Raw genomic sequence first — 27,544 nt, 5'->3', positions numbered from 1 at the left:
CAAGCTACCTGCCAAAGTAAGGTTCCTGAGCCATGGGCACCTTTAAGCTCCAACTCCAACAGGTAAACCTCTTGGGGTTAGGGATGTTGGGATCAGCCGCATTGATTCACAGGATTTAATTCCATGACAGTGTCTGCTCCCCAGGCTGGGTTTGGAAGAGACTTGACTTAGGTCAAGTAGGTACTCAGCTCTGGTGCTGGCCACGGCTGCCCCACTGCCCTACCATACAGAGATGCTCATCCTGACCACTGGCAAGTTCTATGTGCTGTGGAGATGGCACACAGCTGCTTGCCATGGTTCCACAGACGCCTGTGTATCTCTGGAAATCATTGGGTCACTCCCATCTATGCTTTCTGTGGAGGAAATCACCCCTTTAACTTTTCTTCATGGGCCCCACTTACTACCCACTGAAGAAGCCACCAGGATTCTATACTGGACCTGGCATAGCCAAGTCTATATGATTCAGGAGCTGGTTATTCCAGTTTGTGAATTACCAAGGCCTAAACCCACCCCCAACCCCCATCCCACACTGCTTCTAGTATCTGTAAGGAAATTTTACTGCTCAGTAACATCTCCCTCTGTGTCTGGGAAGAATTCTAGTACTTATATTCATTTAGTGCTTTGTCATCTACAAAATGACTTTACATATACATAAACTTATTTTATCCTCCTAAATGTCCTGAAGAATAGATTTCACTATTCTCTTTTTCTCCTTAAGCAATGATAAATGACTTGTCTGCCATTACACAGCCAGAAAGTATAACAACTGGATCTTGAACGAGCTTCTGATTCTCTGTCCGGTGTTGTTACTGTGATATCCATGGGGGAATGTAAATTTCCAATTTTGTTACCCTTTAGAAGTCATGGAAAGAGATGGATGGGAAAGTGTTTTCCTGATACATCGATTAGGAGTTATCCACAAATTTAATTCTGTCAACCCCCCTGGCTAGAACATTCCTCCTTGGCAGCAAGGCTGTGGCATCCACCCCTGAGCATCCATAGCTTCAATTACCAATGGCCTTGGCCCCAAATGCATATATTTTCTGAGAAATGTACATTTTCAAATTTATTGACCTTCCTAAAAGTGTGTATCTTATTGACATTCTGTCAGCTGCATCACAGTGCACAGATCACCCAAACAAACAAAAATCAAACATCTATGTTGATCTATTTTTCTTTACTTTTCAGATGGGGAGAATAAGGTGCAGAGAGTTCTCTGAGCCTCTTTCCAAGGTCACACAATTACTTGGCAGCCATGAGGGGGCACGAATCTTCTGACTCTAAATGTTACGCTCTCCCCAGAAAGACTAGTTATCAACACTATCCATATACAATGATAATAATTAACCTGTGTATAAGGCTTTAGAGTTTTACCAGGCATTTTCACATCTATTAGTTCATTTTAATGAACTAATTTTAATCATTTTAATCTTCATCAACCCCTGTAGATTGATACTGTTATTAATTATCCCAATGTTGCTTTACAATTCTCAGCCATATTATATTTCACCTCACAGTATTAAAAACAGCATTTGCAGACATTCACTTATTCATTCAACACACATTTTTGAGCCCCCACATGTAAGACTGGTTACTTTGATCAAAGCCTACAATGTCTCACTCCAGTGTCTTCTGGGACTCTGTCACTAGAACTGGGGCATCACATTTGTGATTAGCTGAGAAATGACAAGGGCAGACAGACCAACATGGTATTTTGTAATCAGAAATAGGGTGACTAGTTTTACAGAAGGGAAGTGACCTAGCACAGGGCAAAAAAGGCAGGCTCACAAATGGCACCAGATGCTTCATGAGTGAGTGACTATTTCCACAGAGCAAAAAATAGATTGTGTATGAGCAGCTTAGAAAGGAACAATAGCCTTGTCTTGATCTATAAGCCATGTTCACACACAAAGATACCAATCATTATGAGTAATGTCATCATCCAATGCTGAGAATACTCTTATAGGCCATGGTTACTGAATCAACAAATGATTCAAGGGTGGCTGTGCAGCCCTCCCTTCACCAAGTTCAAGATCTCATGGCCCTTGCACAGGGAAATCAGTCGTACAGTCTTTCAACGATCAAGAGAGAAAGAGTAAAGGACTATACATGGTTTCTTCTTTACTTATCCTTCTCTTTGTACTCTCTCTTCTCTATAGCTACTCATTGAGGAAAGGTCAACAATTAAATGGACACAAAGAGACTGAGTTGGAGAGGGTGGGCTAGACCTGAGTGGCATGTGGAAATTGGATCCCAATGGGGAATTGGCAAGGTTCTAGAACTGGTGATTTGCTCTAATATTTTAAGCCACAGAGGCAACTTACCACTGTTCCTGTTGCTCACTGCCACTCTCACCTCCAAGAGGTTGAACAAGTTTCCAGCAGGGAGTCTTGGTTTTTGTCACTTTTGCATGATACATATAGCTGGGAGAGGCACATGGAGATTAGGGAACACATTTACACTCCCTGAAGACAGTTTCCTTTTTTTTTTTTTTTAAGATTTATTTACTTATGCATACAAGAGCTGGGGTGCAGGCCAGAGGTGTGGAAGGTGAGAGGATTCACCAGAGACAGAGTGGGGAACAGAACAAGCAGACTGAAATACACTGCTAAAGGGAGTAGTGGGTGAGACAGGAGAGGTCTGCTGCACCATGGAGGTAGCTCCCTGGCTGGAACTCGTGCTGCAAAGGCTGCAAATAGCTTCACAGTGCTGTGCTTAACCCCTTCCGCCATCAGGGAGGCCCCCTGAAGACAGTTTCTAAAACTAGAATCTGTTCAGCTATCAGTAAAGTATGATTTTGACATGAAAAGTCATCAGTAGAAATAGTGTGAAAGCAAGACAGTGAAAAATGAAAAAAGGGTAGTCAGATACTAAAGATTTATGTGTTCGCCATGTACCCAAACTAACCCGCCTGCACCCCCAACCAACAGTGTGGGCCCCACTTGTGTGGGATGCCTGCCTCTCCAGATCCGCTCCATATCCTTCTCCACGCACTCTTGTCAAAATGGTTGACCTCTGTTGACTGCACCAATTTTCTGGTCTCTAGTTGGGTTAGGCCAGTGGGTGACACTACAGAGAGATCAAAGAGTTGGAGGAGAGTAGGGGCATTTTTTTCTCCTACCATCCTCCCCAGTGGGTCCAGGTTTCTCAGGGATCACAGTTCTGACTGAGGTCTCAGCTGCTCCTATGGCTCTGCTCTCTCTGCCATCCAGGAACTGCCTCAGGCTGGTGGAGTTAACAGCTTCCAGCTGTGGTTAAACCCCTAGTGCTTCACCAACCTTTGTTGGTTTTTCTAAATGCATTAAGTCCTCACTTAACTTTGCACAAAGGTTCTAGGAAACTGCAACTTTTGTTTTTGTTTTGTAATTTTTTATTTTATTTTACTTTAAACAAATGATGTCCATAGGCACACTTTGGAGATAATGCAGGTTCGGTTCCACACATCCACAATAAAACTAAAATAGCGGGCCTCCCCGGTGACGCAGCGGTTGAGCGCCTTGTTGCAAAGCTGCCCGCAGCCTCTGCAGCGCCGGTTCGATACCCGGCTGCTCCCCAGCCACCGGAGGAGGGTCCCACATGGCGCGCAGACCTCTCCTGCCGCCCGCTGCTCCCCTCAGCAGTGTACTTCGGTCCTTCTGCCTGCTCTGCTCCCCGCTCTGGCTCTGGTGAATTCTCTCACCCTCCCATGCTTCTGACTGTACCCAGTGCTTGTATAAATAAATAAATAAATCTTTAAAAAAAAAAAAAAACTAAAATAGCAATAAAGCAAGTCATGAAATTTGGTTTCCCAGGACTATTAAAAGTTATGTTTATATGACCCAGCAATTCCACTCCTAGGTATCTACCCAAGGAACACAAAAACATTAATTCAAAAGGATACCTGCACCCCTATGTTCATTGCAGCACTATTTACAGCAGGTAAGATATGGAAACAACCCAAATGCCCCAAAAAAGATGACTGGATCAAGAAGATGTGGTATATATACACAATGGAATATTACTCAGCTATCAAAACAGATAAACTCATGCCATTCACAGCAACATGGATGGAGTTGGAAGGGATTATGCTCAGTGAAATAAGCCAAAAGGAAAAAGAAAAATATTGGATGATTTCACTTATAGAAGGAATATAGGGAAACCAAATAAGGGATTAGGAAAAAAATAATGAATAAAGAAACAAAATTAACAGACAACTATAAATCAGAGACATTCTGCATGGCAGGGGCATCACAGGGGGGCGGGAGGGATCAAAACGGGAGGGAAGAGCACAAGGGACTATGGTGATGGTGCACGGGTGACCTGGTGGTGGGGATTTTATGGGGACTACATCTGAGAGGCGAAAGCATACATTGTGTAAAAATGAACAATGATATAAAATATAAATAAAGTTATATTTACACTATATAGTAGTGTATTAAGTGTGCAAAGCAGTATGTCTAAAAAACAAGGTACATACCTTAATTTCAAATTACATCATTGCTAAAAAATGGTAGTTGTCATCTGAGCCTAAAGTGAGTCCTAACCTTTTCTGCTGGTGGAGGGTCTTGAGAAAACTGCATATCTGCAAAGTACAATAAAGCAAAAGAGGCTTGCCTGTAAAGAAAGCAGGTCCTTGTTTTGTCAACATCAGCAGAATTGCTCTTTTCTCATCAACATTATAATGAAACAATGTAATAATGAAAAGACATTACTCCAGGATCTGCTGTTGTCCCTTCATTAAACCGTTATTAATCCACAGCTTGCTCCTCCTAAGGCTTTAACCTGTCTGCCTCCACTTTCCATCACCTTCATTGTGGTCCTCCCTCGTTTTTCTCCAAAGAAAAAACCTCAGTTCTTCACACTACCGATTCAAAGCTGCTAATCTTTTTCCCTGCCAGGTCCTATAGTGCTTATCAGCATCATTCCAATTAAGCTACAGGAAAGTATTACACTCTCAGGCAACGTTTCCTGACCTTAACCAAGAAAAAAATCCACAGTAACAAACAGGATTATCAGCTCCTCTTTCAGAATGAATTTCATCCAAAATAAATGTAAAGCAAAATCAAAACTTTATGCCAAAGGGCAACTTTGCAAGTGAAGCCCTCCTAGTCATTTTAACATGTTCAATGCAATGCATTGCTTCCTTACCCCAGGGGAATGTCTAAAATATGGATGAGATTTAACCTTGTGGGAGTCATTTGAATTTTGTAAAAGATTTTTTTTTTTCCATTCTAAAGGACCAGCAAAAAGTAGACTAGAGAGAAGACTTGGGATGTCTCCCCTGGAATGTACTCCTTGGGTGGCTTGTGTTAATTAACTGTAACTGGAATAAAATATTTAATCCAGGAGATCTGTGATAGGATGTACTGTGCTGGAAGGTTGCCACACCAAGTTTGGAACTCTTGTCCATATTCTAGATGTAGGAGTCTTTGCCTGAACAATCTGGTGAGAAAAAGAGAAGGGAAAGGAGAGAAATTGTATGGACTTCCATTTCCAGAACTATTAAGGAGGGGAGATCAGATAACATAAAAACCTTCTTGCCACAAACTAATTTAAATGCTGGATAAAATACAATAATGTATAGCTAAGCCTCAGAGGAAAAAAAGGAATCTCCAAAGGCCCAAATGAAAGATGAAACTGAAAGCGAGAGAGGTTACTGCTGCAGCAGCTTGCATGGCGGTGTTTGCCCCCATGCATGTAACCAGGGGACTTTATGGCCACAAGGGGACAGTAGAGCAGGCAGAGAGTTGAAAATGATCGTCGTGCCATTCACTACAAGTCTTAAAGGGTTATGTCCTTGGGGAAAGGGAGGAAGTAGAAAATATCCACCTACCAACATAGGGAGCCAAAGAAGCCTGTGTGTTTCAATCTACGCTCTGCATGGAGATTTAAATAAAGTCAAAGCTGATCATTTCTCACCATGGATTATCCTCACATCAGATTGGGGCTCTAGTGTATTCTACATCTATGATTTTTTTTAACATTTATTTATTTATGCATACAAGAACTGGGGTACAGGCCAGAGGTGCGGGGAGTGAGAGGATTCACCAGAGACAGAGTGGGGAGCAGAACAGGCAGACTGACTGAAATACACTGCTGAGGGGGGCAGCAGGCAAGTCAGGAGAGGTCTGCTGAGCCATGTGGGTAGCTCCCTGCCGGCTGGGGAACAAACTCCTGCTGCAGAGGCTGCAGGTAGCTTCACAGTGCTGTGTGTAACACTGCGCCACCAGGGAGGCCCGACTTCTATGATTATAAGTCATCAAGCTAGGGCATTAACACACGCGCACACACACATATTCCTGCCCATACCTCTGAAAAACACACCTTTAATCCAGGTTGCACAGGGGCTGTCCTGGTAGAAAAACCAACCAACCAATAGCCCCCCACAGCCCCCCCTCTTAGGTGAGATCACAAAGGAAAATTTAATATTCACACTAAGTCCCAAGCAGGATAGATAAAATGTCTACTTTTTGCTGGTCCTTCACATATAGCAAATTTCAAAATACCAAAGGGAAAGTGAGAGAGAAAACAGCTTACCTACAAAAGAACAATGCTTAGGCTGACAGCAAATGCAACAATGGAAACTAAAAACTAATGGAATAATTTTTTCAAAGAGCTGAGAGAAAATAAATGCCAACCTCGTTTACTTATCACGGTAGAGAACAGTAAAATGCAGACATTTTTGGGCATAGGAGAGAGCTCCCCATGGAGAAAGCCTCACTGAAGGCACTACTAAAATTAGTATATTTAGAAGGATGGAACTCTGAAGGAGAAAGCCATACTCAAAAAGCAATGGTGAACAAAGAAATCAGTAAACATGGGGGAAAATCCAAATGAGGATCAATGATACAAAGCAAGAAAATAATGAAACAAAAGCATTGGCTGATTTGTAAGCCAGGACAGAATCAGAGTGAAGTCCACGGTCATGGAGAAAAGGGTGGAGATGTTGATTCCCTTGGACTTTGTCAAATAGCATAGGCATAATTAAAATTATAAGGGTAATCATGGAAATAATAGAAATTGAATGACTGACTCCTAAGCCAGAAGAGAGGAAACTGGATGGTGGTGTGAGACAAGAAACGCAAGTCCATCAGGACAGATGTGGGACGAATTTCCCACCCACGCTGGCCAGTCCAGGAAGAGGACACTTGTTTTTAGATGGCAGTGCTTCCAGAATGGGCCTTCAAAGGGACCAAGGTTGGTGGAATTCTAGGAAAGCTGAGAAGCCTGAATAGCGGCAAAGGTGGTTGAGCTCAGGGGTTAAGGGTGGGATGAATGAACATATTTAGCAAAGTTGCCCAGAAATGCCTGAATTATATGTGCTATATACTGCGTTCTGTTGATTCTATTTCCCAAAGTAGCATGTATTTCTGATTTATTTACTTATTTAAAATATCAAGATCATGAGCTGAAATCCCCAAGTAAACAAAGTGCTTCATCATTGTGAAGACATCATCAGCGTAACTAAAGTATTATCTGGAGAAATTAGTATCTCCTATGACTACCGGGCTTTCTAATTCTGGCACTGACAAGATAAGTGACTTTTTACTAAGTCATTAAAGTTAACGATATTTTTTCTACTACAAATACTTCTTTTTCTCCATCACCATCCCTTGTATCCCATATCTGGCTTCCCCCTGCCTCTTAGCCCCAGAACCCTCATTTCATTTATTCATGTCAGCTAGTTTTTAAAAGTATTTTACATTGTTTAATCATCTGCCTATACTTCTAATGTATGTATAAACTAAATAATATACATACTATTTTTATATATAATTTAAACTTATATGGTAACATGTTTAAAATTCAGAAAATACAAAGGAAAATCCAACTTCTTCATGCAATTATAGGGTGTAATTGCAATAATCCTGCATCTCTCCAGTTTTCAGCATAGGTCCTGAAAACCTCCCTCGCTAGAACTTCGTACTCAAATACACCAAGAGAGGAGGCGAGTCCTACCTTTTATTGTAACTGTAAACAACAGTTCTTTGCTAGGTCACTTATGGTCCATTTATCACTCAGTTTATTTTTCTTATGAAACATTAAGTTACCCAGGGAAATGATTATCAGTAATATCCTAATGTCTGGAAGCCTCAATTTCTTCATTGTGTGACAGAGATGACTGTTCCTACTGCACTGAGTTACTTGTGTTATAAATAAACTTATACCTATTAAATGGCACTTGAAAGGTACTCAATTAATATTGAGTACCTCCCCTCTTCGGTCATCTAGAGATGGTCTGAAGCTGAATCTGGACAGTAGGTGAGTTTTATTTGACTGATACATTTTATTTTAATTGAATCATTTGCTGTATTAAAATTCAGGCAATGTCACATGAAACCCAGATATGCAAAATCATTAAAAATTTCCTTTAAGATCCCCTCACCCATATTCCCATATGTCAGCGGCTGCACAAAGGGGTGGAATGAATACTCCCAGCGGGTCCCTGTCTCCACAATTCCCCTGGTCTCACAAAGGCCCACACTCATTTACTGGGTCCTCTGCCAGGCCCCTGAAGGCACCTGATGTTGACACTAATCTTTTATTTCCTGATCTGGTTTACTGCTTAAAAATAATTCCTCAAAAACTCAAATTTATGATAAAAGTTTTATTTTAATGCATATAAGTCACAAGATACCCAAAACTAAAGTCTCTATTATGGTTAACATTTCATTTTCATCTAACTACCACATTTACACTATCAAATATTTCATCATCCTATTAATAATTAGCCCATGATTTACACAAGTTGCCAGTGACTTACAATTATCCTAAATTTTCTTCCTAGATGTTTCTGCTTCTATTTGTGAAAAATTCCCTCCTAGTCATATTCTGCTTCAAACTAATATCACAAGGCAACCTCTAAACTTATAATGGTTTCAACGGCCTTCATTTTTAGCAACTTTCCAAAATGTAAAATAATAAGAGAATTAACATTTAGACCTTTGATTATCATTTGCTTAAATTCATGAGGCAGAGTTCTTTCTGGACTCTTGGTTCTGATGCATTTCAGAAAGTTACTTATTTTCAAATTTGCTATCATTATTATAACCTTTTATTTTTAATATAATTATCTATTTACAATAGATTTCATGCAAAAAGACATGTAGCTGGTATCTAATTTTATACTGCTGGCCTATTTGCTTTGTGTTAGCCAGAGTTTGGCAGACTTCACTAGAACAAAGTGAAACCTCACCCTAAAACTTTTAACACTTAAGTAGTCAAAATACACTGGATTTTTGCTCTGCCAAAAATCTGTTAATGTTCTAATGCAACTGAGCTGTGGGAAAGAATATAAACAACTCCTTTCTCAAAGGGACCCAGAAGTATTTAAAATTAATTTCTTACCAATGATTAAAGAAACTAAAGAATTCACCAAAAGCACATGGAACATTTTCACGACCCTTGGTAGGGGTTAAAACAATATTCGAAATTTAGATTTACTTTTGAGTGAACTAGAAAACTATTTTCTGATTTAGTGATTAAAACTTCCAAACGCTTTTTCCTACTGCCTCTCAAAATTATTGTTTTGCTCTCTTTAAGTGTTTCATTGCAACCTTCTTTCACTTCCACTTTTCTCAACTTTCTACATAAAGTTTATGTGTCCTTCAGACCTTCTGAATCTTTCTCATTGTGTGATAATGCAATGTAATGCCAAACTGACGTAGCCATAATTCACTGCAACATGGGAAAGAAAAGTTTTACTGTATTACAAAATAAAAATTTACTTCAGGCAACTACGTATAATTAGTTGCCTAAAGTAAATAACTTTCTAGTCATTCATACATTGTATATATATTTTTGTCAGGTAGAGGGGCCACTAAAAAACAAAAATTAAAAAATGGTATCTAACACGCAGCCAATAGTGGGCATGAAATTAGTGCCTGCAGTCACGAGCAGCTTTGTTCTGTTTTTGGCAGGCACTCCCGTTTGTCACTGCATCACCCCCCCTTATAATTCACCCCAGCCCCGCTGCTCCCATTCTCATACTTTTCTCATCCAGGTTCAAGCTGCCTCATCCCTAAAACCTTACTCACGTTGTGCAGCCCCTAGAAACTAAAAACCGGAAAATGCTGGAGCCAGGAATGTATCAGGTTAGCAATTCTGGGAGTTGTATGCCATGGGGAGACTACTTCAGATCCTCCCTAACTTGGAAACTGAAAATTTGTGGCATCCAATGGAACCTTCCCACATTTACAATATGGAGTTGCAGACGAAGTGCCTTGGGTCAGCCCAGAAAGCTATGTGCATGCGCCCAGAGAGGGCCAAAATAATTAGTAATGAGAGGAGCACCGAATTTTCAAATATACGCTGAGATTCACAACTTTACAGGAGATACTCCTTTCAGGGACAATCAGGACTAATAGTTTTTCATTAAAAACTGGCTTAGAGCATGGCATCTTTTAAAAAATGACACAAAGTATATAAACATGAGTTTAGATGTAAAGTTAAGTTCTTTCAGGTGGACTAATGGCTTGTGGGTTGTCTCACCTGTGTAAGCCAAACCCATAAATGTATTGCCCTCAACTTCCACTTTGGGTGTTGTTGAAAATCCTTGAGGGTGAAGCAAAAGGAATGTATTTTTCTGCAAAATGTTTACAATCTTCTCTCTAATAGTTTGTAACTGTCATGTTCACATAGAATTCAAAAGCAACTTTTTTCCAGCAACTCATCGAATCTTTTCAAAGAAATGGTGTCATAGTGTATTAGTGTCTTACTGGTGCTGAGCCAAAGCATGGTGCTCTTAGCTTTGGTTCAGCTTAAAACAACACCAACTTACTATCTCATAGGTCCATAGAGCAGAAGTTGGTTGGGCTCGACTGAAGCTGAGACGTTGGTGAGCTTCATTCCTATTGGGAACTCTTGGGTGAGGATTGTTTCTAGAATCATGACTTGTTGGCAGAATTTAGTCCACAGAGGTTGTAGAATTGAGGTTCCTGTTTCCTTGCAGGCAGCTGGCTGGGGTCACGCACCTCCTGCAGGCTGTTCACATCCTGGGTTTGGAGTGCGCTCTCAGTCTGCCAAGCCAGCAATGGAGGGGTGAGTCTTCTCTCTCTTCTACCCGATTTCCTCTTCTCCCCTTCTGCCTCAGCTTTCCTGCCTTCCTCTTCTGCTTTTAAGAGCTCATGTTATTACTTTGAACCATGTGGAAAACCCTGGCTACACTTCCTTTTGTAAGTTCAGCTGATTAATAACCTTAACTTCATCTGCAAAGTCCCTTTAAAGCAATACCAAGCTTAGCGTTTTTTTTTTTTTGGGGGGGGGGCAGGAAGTAGGGAGGGAGGAAGGAGAAGACTAGAATCCAGAGGGCAACCTTTAGAACTCTATCTAATCCAAATAGAATCAATAGTCCTTTCACTTCATATTCATATTCTGCCAAAGTTGAAATACATTTGAAAACACAGTAACTTAAGAGTAAATACTGATTTCTGTGGTAAAGCCATTGCTAACAGATTACCTTCATCACTCAAGACAAGATGAAAAAGCATGTAACATTCCTCATGTTCTGAGGTCGCCCACTTCAAAATGTGTAATATTCCTGTCTTATACTTTGAAGCAGATCTACAAATAATTGAGAGTGGCACTATTTCTCTTTGTATGGATAAGCACAAAACCACAAACATTTCTCTGTGTCCTTCCGGATTTTATTCATTATTTGCATACTGTCCAATGCCATCAGAGAAGAAAACATGCTTTTTGAGCCTATTTTTTAAAAGATGAATAACCCAACTTCTTCAAAACTGTGAAAAATCTTTGCCAAACAAACTTTGATGGGAAGAAAATGGTTGGCTCGGGTTCAAGGAGGCAGCCTGGAAGCTTAGCAGCCCATCACTCCACCTTTTCTAAGGTGTGGGCATCTTCATTTTCCTCCCAGCAAGGGACTTGACTCATTGTCTCTTCAGATTTTGTCAGGATATAGTGGTGGAATGTTGTCAATCTTTCAGTTCAAGGCCTGGAGTCACCAATGCACTTCTGCTGAAAACAAAACTGAATTCCAAGTTTATGTTTTGCCAAGCCTATATATTTGGAAGAATAACTTAGAAGGATGAAGTTTCAAATTGTCCACTGCTGAAGCTAACACTGCTACAGGCTGATGCTGAGAGTGACAAAGCAACAGCTTTCTGGATTTCTTTGCAGGCAGAAAACGGGAGTGACCTGAAAGCTCTTAGAATGCTTTTGAGTGTTACTTCTGCTCAAACAATCTCCAAGTGGAAAATGAATCTGTAATCCTTTCCTTGTTGACATAGACAGATACAGGCCAATCTTGCCAAAGATGACTTCATTGACTTGAGAACAAAGGAAATGAAGTAACATGAATTCAACCTGAAGAGTTGTAGAGAGTCATGGTATTCTTGATCCAAGCCCATCCTTAATTGGTCACTGATTCCATTTGTACCACAGACCTCAGTGAACCAGAATCCAACCCTCATTTCCATCAAAGCAAAAGCAAAGTCCATTATATAATAATGTTCCTGTTTATCTTTCCTAAAATCACACCATCTCTTATTAAGACAAAGGAGACTCCCTGGAGGTTGTGGTAGACATAATTTTAAGATGACTCCAAGTATCCCACCCCAATTTATATAATTTCCTCCCCTTGAGGGTCGTGATGAGATATCACCTCCGTGATTAAGTTTCAAATCAGTTGTCTTTGAAAGGGAGTTAACTGAAAGGGAGATGATCTAAATGGATTAGAACTAATCAGGTGAGTCTTGAAAAGGGACTGGGTCCTTTGTGAGTCAGAGACACATTCCTGTTGACCTGGAAGCAGGTAAATATCCACAGCAGAAACGGGGTAGGGAAGCCATGTAACAAGGAACTTCTGGTGGCATCTAGGAGCTGAAACTATTTCTTAGTCCACAGCTAGCAAGGAACTGGGGACTTCAGTCCTCTAACTGGAGTTCTGCCAATAAGCTGAATAGGTCTTGAAGAGTGCCCTAGTCTTAGATGATTTCTCAGCATTATAATGCCTGACTTCTGACTGACAGAAACCTTGAATTAGTAAGGAGATGCTGCTAAAAAATAATAATAATAAAAAGGCCATTTTTTATTAAATCACTTTCAAGGAGAATTAACTTCTTTGTTCTATGTGTACAATTTTTTTCAAGAAATGATCATTAGTTTCTGCTTGAAAAAGTAAACTAGAGAAATGAAACTTTTTGTAATTCTTTAAAAGAAGGAAAAGCATTTCCAAGATAATAAAGTTACTATATGCAAAGTTTTATGTATACGTGCATTCTTCTGGGAGCGACAGACACAGCTCTCATTAGATTCTCAGAATGGTCCATGACTCAAAAAAAGTTTTGAACTATAGACAAAACTAGAAGTCATCTCAGTTTTCAGAATCAAAGAAAGAATCAAATTTGATGCTTTTCAATTCTTTGAGTGGGAACTTCCCCATGTGCAACAAACATGTCTACTTAAACCCCAACTTAAACCTTGTTCATTACCCGTCCTAACAACTAGATTTTAGTATGTTTGGTTGTTTCCTTTCTTTTCTTTTTTTTTTTAAATTTGGATTTATTTATTTATTTATTTATTTATTTATTTATTTATTTATTTATTTATTTATTTATACAAGCACTGGGTACAGTCAGAAGCACAGGAAGGTGAGAGAATTCACCACCCAGAGGGGAGAGCAGAGCAGGCAGACTGACGAAGTACACTGCTGAGGGGAGCAGCAGGTGGCAGGAGAGGTCTGCACGCCATGTGGGACCCTCCTCCGGTGGCCGGGGAGCAGCCGGGGATCGAACCAGCGCTGTAGAGGCTGCGGGCAGCTTCGCAACCTAGCGCTCAACCGCTGCGCCACGGGGTAGGCCCTTAATATAGTTTTTAAAGAGGAATTTATGGTTCACAAATAAATTGAGAAGAAGGTACAATGATATTTCATAAACCTCTTTCCACATATGCGTAACTTCTCCATTATCAACATCACTCACCAGAATGTCCCATTTGTTACCAAAGACGAACACACATGAACACATATTGTCACCCAGAGTCCATGGTTTACCTTAGGGTTCTCTCTTGGTGTTGTTCTATGGGTTTGGACAAATTTATAATGACATATATGCATTATTGTAGTTATCACTCAGAGTAATTTCACTGCATGAAAAATCTTCTGCAATCTGCCTATTCATCCCTCCCCCTCTCCTGGCAACCACTGATCTTTTTTTGTCCCCATAGTTTTGCCTTTTCTGTAATGTCAAAATGTTGGAATCATGGTATGTAATCTTTTTGAATTGGCTTTTTTCACTTAATAATATGCATTTAAGTTTCTTCCATGTTTTTTCATGGCCTGATAGCTCATATTTTTTTAGGGCCGAATAATATCCCATTGTTGGGATGTACTAGAACTTATCCAATCATATGTTAAAGGACATCTTGATTACTTCTAGGTTTTGATAATTAAGAATAAAACTGCTACAAGACATCCTTGTGCAGCTTTCTGTGTATATAACTTTACAACTCCTTTGGGTAGGGGGCCTCCCTGTTGGCGCAGGTGTTAAGACGCAACCTATGAAGCTATCAGCAGCCACTGCAGCACAAGTCTGATCCCCAGCTGGCCAGAGATACCCACATGTCATGGCAGACCTCTCCTGTCTCATCTGCTGCTCCGCTCAGCATTGTATTTCAGTCAATCTGCCTGTACTGTTCCCCACTCTGTTTCTGGTTAATCCTCTCACCCCCCACACTTCCGGCCTATACCCCAGTTCTTGTATGCATAAATAATCTTCAAAAAAATAAAAACAACTCCTTTGGGTAAATACAAAGGAGAATGACTGCTGGATCATATGTTAAGAGCATGTTTACTTTGTAAGAAACCACCAAACTGTCTTCCAAAAATTACCATACCATTTTGCATTCCCTCCAACAATGGGGGAGTCTTATTGTGCCATATCCTCACCAGCATTTGGTGTTGTCAGGGTTTCAGATGTTGGCCATCTGAATAATTATATAGTGGTATCTCATTGTTTCAATTTTCATTTTCCCCATGACATGAGGATCTGCAGCATCTTTTCATATGCTTATTTGCCAACTGTGTATCCTCTTTGGTGAGGTGTCTGTTATGGTCCTGGTCCATTTTTTAATTGGGCGGTTTGTTTTCTTATTCAATTTTTAAAAAGTTCTCTGTATATTTTGGATAACAATGCTTTCTCTGATAAGTCTTTTGCAAATATTTTTTTTTTTGCAGTCTGTGGCTTGTCTTTTCATCCTCTAGGCAGTGACTTTTGTACAACAGTTTTAAACTTTAATGAAGCCCAGCATATCAGCTCTGTCATGGATGGTGCATTTGTTGCTGTATCTAAACAGTCCTTGTCATACCCAGAATAACCCAGGATTTTTCTGATGTTATCTTCTAGATGTTTTATAGTTTTGCATTTTATATTTAGGTTATGATCCATTTTTAGTTAATTCTTGTGGGAGGTATAAGGTCTGTGTCTATTTTTTTTTTAAATGTAGTTATCCAGTTGTTCCAGCACCACTGTACTGCTTTTATTTCTTTGTCAAGGGTCACTTGACTATATTTGCAGGTGATAATTTCTGGTTTCTCTATCCTGTTTCATTGATCTATTTGTCTATTCTTATTTTTGAAAAATATTTAATTATTTATGCATACAAGAACTGGGGTACAGGCCAGAGGTGCTGGGGGTGAGAGGATTCACCAGAGACAGAGTGGTGAGCAGAACAGGCAGATCTACCAAAATACACTGTTGAGGGAAGCAGCGGGTGAGTCAGGAGAGGTCTGCTATGCCATGTGGGTCAGCTCCCTTGCTGAAGATCTAGCTTCTGTGGCTGAGAATAGCTTCATAGTGCTGAGACTTAACCCCCTGCACCATCAGGAAGGCCCTATTTGTCTATTCTTTTTCAGTGGCACACTGTATTGATTACTGTAGCTTTATAGTAAGTTGGGTTATTTCTTCTTTGTCTTTCTTAATCTTTGTTTTTTGTTTTTCTCCTTCATTATCATATTAGCTATTCTGGGTCTTTAGCCTCTCCATATACACTTTAGAATCAATCTTTCAATACCCATGAAATAACTTGTTGGGATCTTGATTGGGATTGTACTGAATCATGGATCAAGTTGGGGATAACTGATATCTTGACAATATTGAGTTTTCCCTAACTATGAACATGGAATATCTCTCTATTTACTTAGTTTTGACTTAATCAGAATTTTGTATTTTTCCTCAGAAAGATCTTAAACATAGTTTTTAAGATTGAAACGTAAGTTGGGTTATGCTAATATAAAAGATATGTTTTTAATTTCAAATTACACTTGCTCATTATTGGTTTAAAATAAAGTAGCTGACTTATGTATATTAACTTTTCACCCTACAACCTTGCTATAATCTATTAATTCCAGGGTTGTGAGGGTTTTGTTGTCGTTCTTTCAGATTTTCTATATAGATAATCATGTTATCTGGGGCCTCCCTGGTGGTGCAGGGGTTAAAGACAGTGCTATCAAGCTACTGGCAGCCACTACAGCACAGCCAGCCAGGGAGCTACCCACACGGCACAGCAGACCTTTCCTTTCTCACCCGCTTCTTCCCTCAGCAGTGTATTTCAGTGGATCTGCCTATTCTGCTCCACACTCTGTCTTCGATGGATCCTCTCATCCTCCACACCTCTGGTCTGCATCCCAGTTCTTGTATGCATAAATAAGTAAATCTTTAAAAAAAAGATAATCATGTTATCTACAAACTAAACCAGGTTTTTCTTACCCTACTGTATTAACAAGTACTTTGAATATGATGTTGAAAAGAAGTGGTAAAAGGAGACGTCCTTTTTCTTGTACCTGATCTTACTGGAAAAGCTTCAAGTGTCTCACCATTAGGTATGATGTTAACTGTAGGTTTTTTTTGTAGATAGTCCTTATCAAGCTGAGACAATTCCCCTCTACTCCTAATTTACTAAAAAACCTTTGTCATGAATGAGTGTTGGATTTTGTCATGTTTTTCTGCATCTATTAATATGATGATGTGATTTTTCTTTTTTAGTTTGTTGATGTGATGAATCACATTAATTGATTTTCAAATGTTGAACCAGTCTTGTATAACTAGACTATATCTAACTTGGTCACAGTATATAATTTTTTTATACCTCTCATATTCAATTTGCTAATATTTTATTGAGAATTCTTGAATCTATAATGAGATATATTGGTTGGTACTTTTCCTATCATGTAATGTGTGGTTTTGGTATTACGGTAATGCTAACCTCATACAATTAATTAGTAAGTATTCCTCTCTGCTTCTATATTCTGAAAGAGACCACTAGGAGTTGGTATAATTTTTAAAATATTTGATAGACTATACCAGTTAACCCTATCTGGGTCTGGTGCTTTCTGTTTTTTGAAAGGTTATTGATTTACTTAGTTTTGTTGATTTAACTTCTTGAATAGGTCTGTTTAGATCATCCATTTTCTCCTTGTGTGAATTTTGGCAGATTGTATCTTTCAAAGAGTTGGTATGTTTCATCTAGGTTATCAAATTTGTAAGCAAGAATTGCTCAAAGAGTTGGCAAAGAGTATTATTTTATTATTCTTTTATTTCCATAAGATCTAGAATGATGTCCTTTCATTTGTGATATTAGCAATCTATACTTGCTCTTTTTCTCTTAAGCCAGTTAGCCTGGCTTGAAGCTTATTGATTTTATTGGTGTTTACAAATAACTAGCTTTTAGTTACATTGAGTTTCTCTATAGATTTCCTTTTTTTCAATTTCATTACCTTCTGTTCTAGTTACTCTTTTTATCTGTCTAGTTTGGATTTAATTTACTCTTCATTTTCTAGCTTCCTAAGGTAATAACTTAGATTATTGATTTTGGATCTTTCTTCTTTTCTAAAATAAGTGTTCAAAGCTATAAATTTCCCTCTATGTACTGCTTTTGCTATCTCCCACAAATTTTCATGTTTTCATTTAGTTTAAACTACTTTAAAATTTCTTTGACAGATGTGTTACTTTGACGTATGCGGTTTAATCTCCATATATTTGGGTATTTGGGTATTTTCCAATTTTCTGTTATTGATTTCTCATTTAATTCCTTAGCAATTTGAGAGCAGGCACTAGATGATTTTAAACATTCAAATGTGTTAGGTGTGTTTTATGGGCCCAAAATTGGTCTATCTTAGCAAATGTTTCAGGTAAGCTTAAGAAAAATGTATATTCTGCTAAAAAGGTAGATTTTAAGGTTCCTTCTGTTTTGTGGTTCTGCCACCGTCAGGGTCTCTGTCAGGGAGCCCTCCTCTGCATGTGTCTGGTGGCACATGATAATTACATGCTATTTTATAGGGCAGCACATAGTCACGTGACCCACCTGGATCTAAAGGGACAAAAAAATGTGGCCTACTAGTATGCCTTTCCAAAGTATTTGCTTCTGGTAACCAAACATTTGTTCCATTTCTCCTTCTACACATAAAACCCTGGCCCTTTGCCTCTGAGAGGAATAATCCAAAGTCTGAGCCAATTGCTACATTCATCTCAAAAAGCAGGGACTTCAGGTAATAGTGCATTCATGTGCAGTCCTCACCATGAAGTCTGTCAGGGCCCCTGTGTGCAAAGCCTACACTGCACCTCCCTGAGAGCATGACCTCCTTCCATTTTGCACCGTAGGGCTGTCACTTACCTCACCCTGGTCCTGGTTCCATTTTTTGCACATACTGATATAAAATGATGGAACACAGAATTGCTGCATTAATTACTCACATTTGGAAAACAACATAGAAAACACATAGCAGTCCCTGGTCAATAGAAATTTGAGATCTTTTAGGTGTTCATACCCTTGATTAGTCTCTACATCTGCTCTCTGGAAGGAACATTCTGTTGTTTTCTGTGGCTCCTGGAACCATGCTCTGGCACAGTCTTCATTGAACATCATTCTTTTTGGCCACAACACAAGCACAGATTTAGGAGAATGTCCTCCTTAGAAGCCAAATTAGAGGCTTAAAGACTGACTAGTCCAAAGGTTTTTAATCTGGATTCCTGCATTTAAAAGCTTTGTAGGTTTTTTCTCTTTTTGCTTTTAGTCAATTCCATGGGCTAGTACCTTTATCCAAAGTTTCTTCCTAGAAACTTTTGCTCATTTTTTTTTTCTTTTTGTTCCCACCACAGACATTCATCTCAATAGTGGCAACCTTCAATGAGAAGGTTGAGACCTGTGATGGAAGATCCACATCTCAATCTGAGCTTTGATGTAAGGCTGAGTTATTACCTCAACTGTGACATTATCTTTGGAATTTGTTGCCCAAAACCTTGTTTGTTCTCATATCCTCTAGTACGGAGTCTAAAAAGGATGGGTTTTCCAACTCAATAAAATCCTGAATTTCTGAACTTTCTCTATTCCCTTTCACGTCTGCTTCAAGTTGGCCAATGTTTTCCTGTGCTCACCTATTTCCGTAACAGCCTGTCAAATGTGGCCAATAACAATGAAGGCACTACAGATGAGTGGTTTTCTAATTTCTTCCAAGAGAACTGTAAGTTTATTGTGCACATGGTTGGCCTCCAAGATATCACAGATGACAAATTTACCAAATTTTCACCACTGAATAATATGAACTTTTAGCCATTAGCCTGCTGTCTCTGTTTTCTTGCTACCTACTTCATGATGACACGGTTATGGTGATTTCTTTTTAAACAGTATTTTCAGTACTAATTTCTATGTTAGTTGGGATGAGAAATTCCTGCTGCTGCAAAAAGCAACCTCAAAAACTGAGTGGCTTACCTCAGGGAAAATATTTCTTGCTAATATCGCAGCCTAATGTGGGTCAGCAGCAGTGCTTTGTACTATTTGGTCATTCAAGGACCAGGCTCTATTTGAGGTTCCAACATGAGCCTTAGACTCATACATCAGAGTCTTCTGCCACTGGGGACATAAAAGAGAAAGTTTGAAGTATTTTACAAGAAACTTTGAAGGTAATACTTGAATTCAGCCTATAGTACTTTCGTCTGCATTTCACTGGCCAGAATTCATTCTTGGGCCCAATGCAAAGGTAACAGGGCAAGTATTCCATAAATGTTTGTTGAGTGAAGTCATGATACTTTAACCAGTGCCTGCTAAGGTGTAAAGTCCTTTGTCCTCCCAGTAAATGTCTGTGGAAACCACACTTATTAGAGTTCCTTTCTTTTTCCTTTTTTTTTTTTTGGTAAAAGATTTATTTATATATGCATACAACAAGTGGGATATAGGCCAGAGGTGTGGGGGGTGAGTGGATTCACCAGAGACAGAGTGGGGACCAGAACAGGCAGACTGACTGAAACACACTGCTGAGGGCAGCAGTGGGCAAGGCAGGAGAGGTCTGCTGTGCCATGTGGGTAACTCCCTGGCTGGGGATTGAACTCATGCTTCAGTGGCTGCAGATAGCTTCATAGGTTGCATCCTAACCCCTTGCGCCATCAGGGAGGCCCTAGAGTTCCTTTCTATCTTTTGTATAACGCTGTCTCCTTTCTTGCTGGCAGATTAACAATCATCATTTCCTGTTGCTGTTCATGTGTTGGTCTGTATAATCTCTTCCTGCTTCCATAGCTCTGATATACTTGGAAGTTGGAAGCCAGGTAACTTGCTTATTAAAATTGTATGTGAGTTGTGAGTCAGGACCCAAAGGATGGTCTTGAATTGCATAGGGAAAAAATACATGAGTTCTTCTAACATCTGTTGTATCTGTTAGCTGTGTTCCTAAAAAGGTGGGAAATTATTGCGCTTTAGCAAAGATGTTAAGTAGGTAACTGTTTTTATTTTAAAGTAGAGCAACCTCAGCAAATATTTTTTTGCTGACACAAAAATTTCAGAAAAAAAATTTTTATGAAAAAAATTCAGACAAATTCACACAAAAAAAATTTCAGACACAGTTATTTAGTTCCTCTTGTGTCACACGGCCAGTAGGTACCCTAAAATTATAAACTTTTCAACATTGGCTTTCCAGGTGGGTTTTTACATTATATGCTTACAACTGAGTCATTCTTTAGAATGACTCTCCTCATATTCATTGGTTTATCTTTCCATATTTGGGGGGTAAGGGGTGTAAGAGAAGGCCAGATTGGTCAATTGAATCTCTGTTACCTTCAGGGAGACTAGAGTATCCTACAGTTTTGATCTGGCTTTCTAACAAATAGGATATGATTTGTTTTTAACATTTATTTTTCCCCTGCCAAAGGCATGCTATTTGCTTCAACTTATGATCTTTTTGCCATAATATTTATTCCGTATTACTCCACAGACTTCATGGCAGAATTAATCATTCTTGGAGCCTGAATGTTAAGCCTGCTGGTGAGTCAGATCACACTCATTCAGAGCTTCAAGGGAAGACGGCTGCTTCCTTATGGACTCTACTTAAAGGCCTATTAAAGAGAGATATAGTCATCAAATGGAAAAATCCTCAAATATTTAGGAATCACAGCATGTGAAGGTAAATCAGGAGTTGGCGTGGTTACTCACAGTTAGCACTATGAACTTTTATTGTCGTTAGTCCCAGTGACAGGAACATTTTTTGCCCCTAATATTCACATTACTTCTTTCTCAGTAATCGGACAAATGGTTACATGGACACATGGTCACTCAGAATAAATGCTACCTTTCCCAGTCTCCCTTGTAACAAACAGCAGCTCTTAGCTTAGTCAGTGAAAAGGGGTAGTCATGATTTTGAGAAAGTCTCACTGTAGAGAAACGGTTTGCCTTACTTCTCTAAGCCACGGTGGGAAAGCCGTATGTCGAGGATGGAAAAGCAAGAAGATTCAATAATCCTGGGTTGCTGCTGAGTGCAGAGCTGCTATACCAGTTCAGGACAGTCCTTCTAGACTTTTACATAAGACAGAAGTAAATTCCACTCTTGTTAAGCCACTTTCACTGTGAGTTCTCAGTCACTTACAGCTGAGCTAATTTTAACAGATAAATCTTCATCTTTAGAATAAATATTTTGGATCAGACAGAGGGTGATCTTTTCTCTCTACTGCAGAGACTGATGCACATGAGATTAGAATGGGAGGGTAGACCCAAGGCCTTCCAATGCAGTTGGTGATCTACTAGTGACAGAGATTTATTTAAAACTTTTGTCTTTGAGGAAACAATTTCTTCTCGCACCTGTTACCAATGAATAATTGATAATCAAAAATGAGTTCTACTTGAGTTCCTTACTGGAGTGTCCCAGCAAACACAAAATGATTGAGGATATACATATGATTAAAATATCATCAGATTTGAAGCTTATTACATTTTTCATCACCTACAGTAAAACAGGAATTCTAAATCCCAGTGAGAGGCAGTGAGTCTGGCTGTCAGAAACGAAGATAAGGGTGGATTCTGGGGACAGTTAGAGAAGACATAAACTTGGTGATTCAGGTTGTGGAGACGAAGTTCCCACTTGGGGTGTGGTTGACTCACTTTGATTTTTGAAACAAGGTCATACCGTTTTCTGCTGGAACCGTTTTCTGAATGGAACATGATCATTGTGCCTCATTTTGAAAGAGTTAATCAAAAACTTCAAGCTCCATCAATGTCAAGAGGAGATGCCTAGCCCCCAAAGTCACTTGGAGGTGACTTGGAGAACCACCTGTCATCTTCCTGAATTTCAGGGGCACTTCTCCCTGGTTTGACTCAGAATGAGGGTTTTGTCTACTTTTCAAATTGGCAACCAGGGACTTCTGCCTCTGGGAAGATGGAGTAGAGGCACTTTTCCCTATTCATCCCTCTAAGTACAATGAGAAACCCTGAACATTATATATGAAACAAACATGAAGACTAACCTTTCCAGGGGTAATGACCTCCCTCCATGAGAACACGCCTCTCACGAAGGGTTTCCTTCATCCCTCCCTAACAGAAGAGAGAAGGAAACACAAGAATCAGCTCCTGGCACAGAGCTCAAATTCCTACTTCATGGATCGGAAATGTCCATGATGCTAGGAAATCGCCCCTCTCTTTAGTCATACACAAACAGCAATTCTGTGTTGGTTGCTCTACCGCCCTTTACCAGCCTACAAGAAGAGCCAGGATCACAGAAAGATGTGCCTTCAGACAAGGGCAGCATTAAAAACACCCTGAGGCAAGATGAATGGGAAGCCATTCCAATAAACAGATTTGCATTAAAAGAGGGAGGGGAAGAGGAAGAGGAGGACATGAAGAACACAACTCTGAGAGGCGAAGACCAGGCCGACCAGCTGGAGACCTTGAGACCTGAGAACAGCACAGAGATGAGTTCCCTGGGGTTCCCTGTTTGCCTTGTATATCTCAGACTTGAAGCTAAAGAAGCCAACAACCTAGAAATGCCAACAAGCTAACAACAACAGAAGTCCCCACAAAAGCCTGCTCTTTCCAGTGGGGGGGAAAAAAAACAGATAAAGGACAGGCTGGCAAGAACAGAAACATTTTAGTGAAAACCTCTCTACTGTGGCCAAACACCACAGGAAAACAAAGTGATCCACCCTGACCGATGTTAGCGAAGGCTGAGTGGGCCACCCTCAGGAGGCTGGAATACAAACTGTTGGTGTGAAATGTAAATTGCAAACCCCACTGCCAGTGTGGTGTGAAGGAGGTCAGAAGAGAGGGCTTAGAATTTCATAACAACAAGAAGTAACAATTCTGAACCCCTTCTGGGAATCAACAGGGGTGCTGTTGGGAGTCCATACTTATACCTTCTACCCACAATAATGCAGCAACTCTCTCCTTCCCACTGGAGGGATGTCAGGGGAGGTCGATTTGAGAGTCAGGACTTTCACCACTGCCTCGCAGGAGCAAGGCCACTCCCCACCCTGGGGTGTCAGCAGAGCCACATATTGCCTCTCTCAGTCAGAAAGTTTCATGCAGGCCTATGGAAAGCTGGAACTGCCACTCCCACCTAGAAGTAATGGAGAGCATCCCCTAATCACCAGAACTGAGCTAGAAATCTGGATTTCTACCTCTACTTGGCACTACACCTTCCAGCACAATGTCAGAGAAAGGCAGCTAAAACAAAGCTTTGATAATATCTGAAATCTCATAATACCTCCAAATTCCAAGTTGTAGTTTAAAAAAAAAAACAAAAAAACACAACAGACCTAAATGCAGGAAGATCACAAACGAAAGGGGAAAACAATCAATAGTTGTCAACATCAAGATGACAGTGACCTTAGAATCACTGGACAGAGATTTTAAAGTAGCATTATAAAAATGCTTCAAAAAGCTTCAAACAAAACAAAACAGGCTCTACAGGGCCTCCCCAGTGGTGCAGTAGTTGAGCGCTGGGTTGCAAAGCTGCCTGCAGCCTCTGGCAGCTCCAGTTCAATCCCCAGCTGCTCCCCAGCCACCGGAGGAGGGTCCCACATGGCGAGCAGACCTCTCCTGCCGCCCGCTGCTCCCCTCAGCAGTGTACTTCATCACTCGCCTGTTGTGCTCTGCTCTCCTCTCTGGGTCTGGTGAATTCTCTCACCCTCCTGCGCTTCTGACTGTACCCAGTGCTTGTATAAATAAATAAATAAATTTAAAACAAAACACTGTTTTTTTTAAAAAAAAAAAAAAACAGACTCTACAAGGAATACAAAATCTCAGCAAAGAAACAGAAGATGTAAAGAAGAACCAATCAGAAACCTCAGAATCAAAAAATATAGTAACAATGATTTAAAACTCAGTGGATGTGCTCAACATCAAAATGGAGGGGATAAAGGAACAAATCAGTGAACTTGAAGATAGAGCAAAAGAAATGATCCAGTCTGAACAAAAGAGAGAAAATATATTGTAACAAATGATCTATCATTTATATTACTGGATCCCTAGAAGGAGAGAAGAGGACAAATCTGAAAAAGTACTGAATTTCAGAAAAACAAAAACACCCTCACCATATGTAATTGAAGCAGATCATTTGAATAGCCTTATAACTATTAAGATAATTGTATTTTTAATTAAAAGATGTTAAAAAGGAATCTCCAGGAACACACCGTTTCGCTGGAAAATTCTACTAAACAATTAAAGAAAAGCGTTTTTAAGTTAAGGAAAAATAAACATCGATTCTGTATAGTCTCTCCAACTCACTTTATGAAGTTAGAATTACTCTGATGCCTGGATTGGAGGGATTTGGAGGACAATCAAGAGAAAAAATATAAACACAAAGGAAGTAACACACAAGCTTTATTGGGCTGTGCTTTAAGAGGGTTGCAAATAAAGGGAAGTCTCTCACAGTAGGAGACCTTTAAGAGGCTTATAGCAAGAAGACCACTACCCAAAATGGGATAAAGACAAGGGAACTTCCAGAAGAAAGGGGGGACCAGAAAAGGGGCTTATGTGTCTGGGTGATGCCACTGCCTAGGTGGGGAGTCTCCGGGTCAGAAACCCTAAAGGCCAGTACTCAGAATAACCCTAAAGGCCAGCAGCAGTTTGGGGTCTCATAACCACAAGGCTCTAACTTATCAAAGGCCAGGTGGATGAGGTTTTGTGGGGTATGCAAAGCAGGCAGGCACTAGGTTGATTCCCAAGGAATCTATTCCCACCCAACCCCAAGTAAAAAGAAAAAAACACCTAGAAATAAGTGAGTTTACCAAGGATGCCAGATCAACATAAAAATCAATTGTATTTGTATATACCAACAATGAACTTGTGAACACCAACAATTAGAAATAAAATACCATTGAAAATCAGGCAAAAAAAGAAATACCTAGGTATAAATCTAACAAAATACATACAGACCTTGAGTTCTGAAAACTATAAATGCTAATAAAAGAAATCAAAGAGCAGCTATTAAGTGGAGACATATGATATTCATGGGTTAGAAGACTCAACTTACTAAAGAAGTCCATTCTCAGCAAATTGAGACATTGGTTTAATGCAATTCCCATCAAAATCCCAGAAAAAATTTGTAAACTCTACTAGATTGTTCTAAAACATATATGGACAAGCAGAGGAACTGAAATAGCTTAAGCAATTTTGATAAAGAAAAATAAAGTGGGAAAAATCAGTCTACCCATTTTCAAGACTTACTATATAATAAAATAATCAAAACTGGGAAGACTAGATTTGCATCACTGGAATAGATTAGAGAACAAACAGACTCACAACCAATTTAACAATAATGGGGCAGAATTCAATGGAAGAAAGATATATTGTAAAACAAATGGTGCTGAGGTGATTTGACAGCATAGAAAAAACAAGTATCTACCTAAATATCACACCTTATACCAAAAAAAATCACTCACAGATATAAATAATGTTAAACTATAAAACTTTTAGAATAAAAAACAATACAAATCTTGAGAGTCCAAAGTTAGATAAAAATACAGTTACACCAGGGGCCTCCCCGGTGGCGCAGTGGTTGAGCGCTGGGTTGGGAAGCCGCCGGTGGCCTCTGCGGCGCCGGTTCGATCCCCGGCTGCTCCCCGGCCACCGGAGGAGGGTCCCACATGGCGCGCAGACCTCTCCTGCCGCCCACCGCTCCCCTCAGCAGTGTACTTCGGTCCTTCTGCCTGCTCTGCTCCCCGCTCTGGTTCTGGTGAATTCTCTCACCCTCCCGCGCCTCTGACTGTACCCAGTGCATGTATAAACAAAACAAAAAAATAAATAACCATGCCTCTATTAAAAAAAAAAAATACAATTACACCAACTGTGTGATTACAAAAGGAAAAATCAATAAATTGAACTTCATCAAAATTAACCATTTTGCCCTGTGAAATACCCTATTAAGAGGATGAAAAGACAAGCTACAGACTTGATTTTGCAAGCCACATATTTGACAGAGAACTGATATCTATATTATATATTTTAAGAAAGTTCTCAAAACTTAACAGCGAAGTCCAATTAAAGCATGGACTAGAGAAATGAGACATTTCACCAAATAAGATATACAAATGGCAGATAATTACCTGAAAAGATGTTTAACATCATTATCCACTAGAGAAATGCAAACTGAAACCTCAATGAGACATCACTAATACACCTACAGAAATGTCTAATAAAAAATAATGACCAGGGCCTCCCCTGGTGGCACAGTGGTTGAGCGCTGATCTGCGCAGCTGCCCGCAGCCTCTGCAGCGTTGGTTCATTCCCCGGCCACCGGCGAGGGTCCCACAAAAAAAGAAATAAAAAAAAAAAATAATGACCATACTAGGTGCTGGCAAGGATATGGAGAAACTGGGCCTCTCACATATTGCTGGTGGAAATGCAAAATGGTACAGTCGCTCTAGAAAACAGTTTGTCAGTTTCTTAAAAAAAACCAAACATGCAACTCTTACATGACCCAGCAATTGCACTCTTGGGTATCTACCCCGAAGAAATGGAAACTTATGTTCACACAGAAACCCGTATTCAAATATTGATAGCAGCTTTATTTTTCATAAGCCCAAAATTGGAAACAATCCATTGTCCTTTAACAGGTGAATACTTAAGCACACTGAGATGCAGCTACACCATGAAATATCCACCATAAAATAGAACTAACTACTGATAGATGCAACTGCCTATCTGACCCTGCAGAGGGTGATGCTGAATGAAAAAAGTCATTCCCCAAAGACTGCATACTATGTGATTCCATTTACATAATGCCATTTGGCAATGACAAAATTGTAGAAATGGTGAATAGATTAGTGGTTGCCAAGGGCAAAGGAGTGACAAGAGT

This window comes from Talpa occidentalis, unplaced genomic scaffold, assembly GCF_014898055.3.
Source record: "Talpa occidentalis isolate TD23 unplaced genomic scaffold, MPIMG_talOcc4v2.1, whole genome shotgun sequence".
Taxonomy (NCBI): domain Eukaryota; kingdom Metazoa; phylum Chordata; class Mammalia; order Eulipotyphla; family Talpidae; genus Talpa; species Talpa occidentalis.
This window is presented reverse-complemented; position numbering follows the sequence as displayed.